Genomic DNA, 7,814 nt, shown 5'->3' with positions numbered 1-7,814 from the left:
TGCTCTATATACTGTACAGGCTGCTCTATATACTGTACAGGCAGCTCTATATACTATACACACTGCTCTATATACTGTACACACTGCTCTATATACTGTACAGGCTGCTCTATATACTATAGACACTGCTCTATATACTGTACACACTGCTCTATATACTGTACAGGCTTCTCTATATACTGTACATGCTGCTCTATATACTGTACACACTGCTCTATATACTGTACAGGCTGCTCTATATACTGTACACACTGCTCTATATACTGTACAGGCTGCTCTATATACTGTACAGGCAGCTCTATACACTGTACACACTGCTCTATATACTGTACAGGCAGCTCTATATACTGTACACACTGCTCTATATACTGTACAGGCTGCTCTATATACTGTACACACTGCTCTATATACTGTACAGGCTGCTCTATATACTGTACACGCTGCTCTATATACTGTACAGGCTGCTCTATATACTGTACACACTGCTCTATATACTGTATAGGCTGCTCTATATACTGTACATGCTGCTCTATATACTGTACAGGCAGCTCTATATACTGTACACACTGCTCTATATACTGTACAGGCTGCTCTATATACTATAGACACTGCTCTATATACTGTACACACTGCTCTATATAATGTACAGGCTGCTCTATATACTGTACACACTGCTCTATATACTGTACAGGCAGGTCTATATACTGTACACACTGCTCTATATACTGTACAGGCAGCTCTATATACTGTACACACTGCTCTATATACTATACACACTGCTCTATATACTGTACAGGCTGCTCTATATACTGCACACACTGCTCTATATACTGTACAGGCTGCTCTATATACTGTACACACTGCTCTATATACTGTACAGGCAGCTCTATATACTGTACACACTGCTCTATATACTGTACACACTGCTCTATATACTGTGCAGGCAGCTCTATATACTATACACACTGCTCTATATACTGTACAGGCTGCTCTATATACTGTACACACTGCTCTATATACTGTACACACTGCTCTATATAATGTACAGGCTGCTCTATATACTGTACAGACTGCTCTATATACTGTACACACTGCTCTATATACTGTACACGCTGCTCTATATACTGTACACCCTGCTCTATATACTGTACAGGCAGCTCTATATACTGTACAGGCTGCTCTATATACTGTACAGGCTGCTCTATATACTGTACACACTGCTCTATATACTGTACAGGCAGCTCTATATACTGTACACACAGCTCCATATACTGTACAGGCTGCTCTATATACTGTACACACTGCTCTATATACTGTACAGGCAGCTCTATATACTGTACAGGCTGCTCTATATACTGTACACACTGCTCTATATACTGTACAGGCTGCTCTATATACTGTACAGACAGCTCTATATACTATACAGACTGCTGTATATACTGTACACACTGCTCTATATACTGTACAGGCTGCTCTATATACTGTACACGCTGCTCTATATACTGTACAGGCTGCTCTATATACTGTACACACTGCTCTATATACTGTATAGGCTGCTCTATATACTGTACACGCTGCTCTATATACTGTACAGGCAGCTCTATATACTGTACACATTGCTCTATATACTATACAGGCAGCTCTATATACTATACAGGCTGCTCTATATACTATACATGCTGCTCTATATACTGTACAGGCTGCTCTATATACTGCACACGCTGCTCTATATACTGTACAGGCTGCTCTATATACTGTACAGGCAGCTCTATATACTATACACACTGCTCTATATACTGTACACACTGCTCTATATACTGTACAGGCTGCTCTATATACTATAGACACTGCTCTATATACTGTACACACTGCTCTATATACTGTACAGGCTTCTCTATATACTGTACATGCTGCTCTATATACTGTACACACTGCTCTATATACTGTACAGGCTGCTCTATATAATTTACAGGCTGCTCTATATACTGTACAGGCAGCTCTATATACTGTACACACTGCTCTATATACTGTACACACTGCTCTATATACTGTACAGGCAGCTCTATATACTGTACACACTGCTCTATATACTGTACAGGCTGCTCTATATACTGTACACACTGCTCTATATACTGTACAGGCTGCTCTATATACTGTACACGCTGCTCTATATACTGTACAGGCTGCTCTATATACTGTACACACTGCTCTATATACTGTATAGGCTGCTCTATATACTGTACACGCTGCTCTATATACTGTACAGGCAGCTCTATATACTGTACAGGCAGCTCTATATACTGTACATGCTGCTCTATATACTGTACAGGCTGCTCTATATACTGCACACGCTGCTCTATATACTGTACAGGCTGCTCTATATACTGTACACACTGCTCTATATACTGTACAGGCTGCTCTATATACTGCACACGCTGCTCTATATACTGTACAGGCTGCTCTATATACTGTACACACGGCTCTATATACTATACACACTGCTCTATATACTGTACACACTGCTCTATATACTGTACACTCTGCTCTATATACTGTACACACTGCTCTATATACTGTACAGGCTGCTCTATATACTATAGACACTGCTCTATATACTATACAGGCTTCTCTATATACTGTACATGCTGCTCTATATACTGTACACACTGCTCTATATACTGTACAGGCTGCTCTATATACTGTACACACTACTCTATATACTGTACACACTGCTCTATATACTGTACAGGCTTCTCTATATACTGTACATGCTGCTCTATATACTGTACACACTGCTCTATATACTGTACAGGCTGCTCTATATACTGTACACACTGCTCTATATACTGTACAGGCTGCTCTATATACTGTACACACTGCTCTATATACTGTACATGCTGCTCTATATACTGTACACACTGCTCTATATACTGTACAGGCAGCTCTATATACTGTACACACTGCTCTATATAATGTACAGGCTGCTCTATATACTGTACAGACTGCTCTATATACTGTACAGGCTGCTCTATATACTGTACACACTGCTCTATATACTGTACAGGCTGCTCTATATACTGTACACACTGCTCTATATACTGTACAGACTGCTCTATATACTGTACAGGCTGCTCTATATACTGTACACACTGCTCTATATACTGTACAGGCAGCTCTATATACTGTACAGGCTGCTCTATATACTGTAGAAATAGTTAAAATATCCTGCGCTGGTAAGGTTTAGGCCGTATACTTGAAGGGGGAAGGTTGTTGGGGACAAAAATGTGGACAATAAGAGAGGATGATAAAAGAGTTTTTATTTTAAATAGTAAATCTCGCATAAAAATGACGTTAAATCATAATGAAGGTTAAAAAATGATAAAATATTAGATAGAGATAGCTGGTGGGTCTTTTGGGGTGGAGGCTTTTTGGAGGTTCCTGGTAGTGGTAGTCTCGTGGGTTTCTAGGCCAGTTTTTAGAAGGATAGTAGTCTGGATATTTCCTATGTGTAAAAAGGAGAAAGAGAAGGGGAAAAAAAAGGGGGGGTGGGGTTTTAGTGACCGGATTGTTCCCCGTATACTTAGAGTGGCTGCTCTCACCGGTGTAAGAAGTGATTTACCTGTTGTCGGTCTAGGTAGATTTCCAGGTGTTGATGGCTTGTGCTTGGGCTGATGATCGTTTGTAGATATTTAGGCAGCGGGATTAGAGAGTGCTACTAATGAAAATAGAGTAATATTAGTTAAGCCAACAACGCTTGGTATAGGGTCTGAATGGCACATATAAGGGGATGCAGTTTTTTACCTGTAAAGGAGGGGGGTTCTGTGTAAGTAGCAGGATTGCACTAGATGGTGTCTGCGGTCTTGATTGTTGTCCGGTTCTGGGTGATGGACAGCTGTTGTTAATCGCAGTGCTTGAAGCTGCTTGCTACTGTTGGCGGATAGTAGAAGGGTTTTGTTATACCTGTGGTACAGTACAGCGGGTCTGAGTGGCACAGGTGAGAAGATATGCGTATTACCTGTACGAGGTGCTGTATAGGTTCCAAGGTAGCCTGGGCTGGTGACTACGGTCTTAAAGCCAGTTATCTGAGGCTGGGTGATGGACAGCTGTATGCGTATCCAAAAGAGCTTTGAAGGATAAATGTTAATATAGGTATATCTATGGATTCTATTAAATAGGGGGAGGGGGGGGGGGGGAGACCTGTATAGTGCAGGTAAAATGATTAGAATGTTACCTGTTGGGTTAGAGCACTGAAAGTGTGCTTGTTCCTTGGACTCACTGGTAGTATCAGTAGCAGTGGGGAAGCAGTATCTGTGCTCTATGTTAGGGTACTGAGGATCTGCTTAAACCTCTTGAGCTTATTCGTGGTGGTAGTTGCAATCAGGGGAGATGGGCAGTCTAGTGTGTGTGCAGCATGTGCACACTGCAGTGCAGTCTTAGATGCTGAATGTCACCGTGGGAGCAGAGCTCAGTACTTACTGTTAGTAGTCTGTCAGGGATGGTTCTGCTAACAGGGACTCTTGGCATCCCACTGTGCTCTCAGAGTCACAACTGGCAGCGGGGGGTAGAAGAGTAGTGGGGCATAGAGATGGGTCGCGCAGGGAGTGAGACAGGGTCCCGGCCGGTGACCAGCTGTTCTCCCTTGCGCTGCTTGTCCTCCGTCGGCGGTCTGTGGAGGGCGGGAAGGACCTGGAGTTTGCGCCGTGTATCAACGCAGTAGGACCTGCGTGACGTAAGTGCGCGTGACAGCGCGCATGTGACCCGTACGGTGGCTTACAGGGACCAAAAAGACCAACGCGTTTCAAGAACTACGGTTCTCTTCCTCAGGGATGGTCTACTGCTGTAAGTAGGTCACTTATATATGCGCGCTTGTGCATAATTAATTAGTGGGGGCGGGGTCTGCTTGGTAATATGCTTTAGTTTGGATGGATGCATTAGTCATCATTGAAAGCAAATAACTCAATCTCAGAATTGAGTCCCTTTGGTTTTAATGTGTCCAGGTTGAATATCCACTTGCTTTCAACCCTGGACATTTGTTTTAGATAGTCCCATTTGCGCCATTGTTTGTGGACCTTCTGTAGGCCTGTGATGGTAGTGCCCTTAATGGAACCTCCATGTTTTTCGGAGTAATGTATAGATAGAGGGTGTCCGTCAAATTTTTTGGAAATATTGCGCAGATGTTCATTTATGAGCACTTGTAGGGGGCGTTTGGTTCTACCTATATAAAGTTTGTTGCATGGACATCGGAGGCTGTAGATGACGCCATCGGTGTTGCAAGTAATGAAGTCTGAGATTTTGTAGGTGGTTTGGTCTTCCGTGATTATTTTTTGTTTTTTAGTGTGCAGCTTCTTGCATGCTGCACATTTATTACAGGGATAAAAACCAACAGTTTCTTTAACACCTTAAGCCCCGCGGGTGGTTTGCACGTTAATGACCGGGCCAATTTTTACAATTCTGACCACTGTCACTTTATGAGGTAATTACTCTGGAACGCTTCAACGGATCCCCCTGATTCTGAGACTGTTTTTTCGTGACATATTGTACTTCATGATTGTGGAAAAATTTCTTCGATAACACTTGCGTTTATTTGTGAAAAAAACGGAAATTTGGCGAAAATTTGGAAAATTTTGCAATTTTCAAAATTTGAATTTTTAAGCCCTGAAATCAGAGCGATATGTCACACAAAAGAGTTAATAAATAACATTTCCCACATGTCTACTTTACATCAGCACAATTTTGGAACCAAAATTTTTTTTTGTTAGGGAGCTATAAGGGTTAAAAGTTGACCAGCGATTTCACATTTTTCCAACAAAATTTACAAAACCATTTTTTTAGGGACCACATCACATTTGAAGTCACTTTGAGAGGTCTTTATGACAGAAAATACCCAAAAGTGACACCATTCTAAAAACTGCACCCCTCAAGGTGCTCAAAACCACATTCAAGAACTTTATTAACCCTTCAGGTGCTCCATAGGAATTTTTTGAATGTGGAAGAAAAAAATGAACATTTAACTTTTTTCACAAAAATATTACTTTAGACCCAATTTTTTTTATTTTCACAGGAGTAACAAGAAAAAATGGACCGCAAAATTTGTTGTGCAATTTCCCCTGGGCACGCAGATACCCAATATTTGGGGAAAAAACACTGTTTGGGCGCACTGTAGGGCTCGGAAGGGAAGGAGCGCCATTTGACTTTTTGATTGTAAAATTTGCTTGAATAATTAGCGGACACCATGTTGCGTTTAGAGAGCCCCTGTGTGCCCAAACATTGGAGCTCCCCCACAAGTGACCCCATTTTGGAAACTAGACCCCCCAAGGCACCTATCTAGATGCATAGTGAGCAGTTGCAACCCCCAGGTGCTTCACAAATTGATTCGTAAAAATGAAAAAGTGAAAAAAAAAACACTTTTTCATTGTTACGAATCAATTTGTGAAGCACCTGGGGGTTCCAACTGCTCACTATGCATCTAGATAGGTGCCTTGGGGGGTCTAGTTTCCAAAATGGGGTCACTTGTGGGGGAGCTCCAATGTTTGGGCACACAGGGACTCTCTAAATGCAACATGGTATCCGCTAACAAATTGAATGGAAAATCGGCTCAAATTGTTAGCGGACACCACATTGCGTTTGGAGAGCCCCTCTGTGCCCAAACTTTGGAGCTCCCCCACAAGTGACCCCATTTTGGAAACTAGACCCCCCAAGGCACCTTTCTAGATGCATAGTGAGCACTTGGAACCCCCAGGTGCTTCACAAATTGATTTGTAATAATGAAAAAGTGAAAAAAAAAACACTTTTTCATTTTTGTGAATCAATTTGTGAAGCACCTGGAGTTACAAGTGCTCACTATGCATCTAGATAGGTGCCTTGGGGGGTCTAGTTTCCAAAATGGGGTCACTTGTGGGGGAGCTCCAAAGTTTGGGCACAGAGGGGCTCTCCAAACGCAATGTGGTGTCCGCTAACAATTTGAGCCGATTTTCCATTCAATTTGTTAGCGGATACCATGTTGCATTTAGAGAGTCCCTGCGTGCCCAAACATTGGAGCTCCCCCACAAGTGACCCCATTTTGGAAACTAGACCCCCCAAGGCACCTATCTAGATTCATAGTGAGCACTTGGAACCCCAGGTGCTTCACAAATTGATTCATAAAAATGAAAAAGTGTTTTTTTTTTCACTTTTTCATTTTTACGAATCAATTTGTGAAGCACCTGGGGATTCCAAGTGCTCACTATGCATCTAGATAGGTGCCTTGGGGGGTCTAGTTTCCAAAATGCGGTCACTTGTGGGGGAGCTCCAATGTTTGGGCACACAGGGGCTCTCCAAACGCAACATGGCGTCCGCTAACAATTTGAGCCGATTTTCCATTCAATTTGTTAGCGGACACCATGTCGCGTTTGGAGAGCCCGTGATGTGCCTAAACAGTGGAGCTCCCCCACAAGTGTCCCCATTTTGGAAACTATACCCCTCAAGGATTTTATTAAGGTGTATAGTGAACATTTTGAACCCAGAGGTACGGCACAGAATTTGTTTACATTAGGTCATCATATTGAATAAGTTGTCATTATTCTTGAGCGCAAGTGCTCGCTACTTGAGTTTGCATCGGGTACTCAGGTATGCACCATGTACAGCGTGTGCTCGAGTGACATGCTCGAGTCCCTGCTCCGCATGTTTCACGGTTATTAGACACCCAAAAAAAAAACATGCGGGGATCGCTCGTGCATGGCAGGCAATCCCCGTAAAGTTTTTTGGCCGCGAAGCATATGGGGCAGAGACTCGAGCATGTCACTCAAATACCCACGATACTCAATGCATACCAGAGC

The 7,814-nt window shown here is 42.5% G+C and overlaps 1 long non-coding RNA gene across 1 annotated transcript; it reads right to left on the bottom strand.

Moving 5' to 3' along the window:
* Positions 1-3,300: 3,300 nt before the first annotated feature.
* On the bottom strand, positions 3,301-4,043 carry LOC141161057 (uncharacterized). Its single transcript, XR_012250614.1, has 3 exons — positions 3,802-4,043; positions 3,620-3,715; positions 3,301-3,502 (listed from the first exon to the last, which is right to left on the bottom strand). It is a non-coding gene; the product is annotated as an uncharacterized lncRNA (long non-coding RNA).
* Positions 4,044-7,814: the final 3,771 nt, after the last annotated feature.

This window comes from Phyllobates terribilis, unplaced genomic scaffold (genome assembly GCF_046119375.1).
Source record: "Phyllobates terribilis strain yellow unplaced genomic scaffold, ASM4611937v1 Scaffold_9__5_contigs__length_417890890, whole genome shotgun sequence".
Classification (NCBI taxonomy): domain Eukaryota; kingdom Metazoa; phylum Chordata; class Amphibia; order Anura; family Dendrobatidae; genus Phyllobates; species Phyllobates terribilis.
The sequence above is the reverse complement of the archived record's forward strand: the minus strand, read 5'-3'. Positions and strand labels throughout refer to the sequence as shown.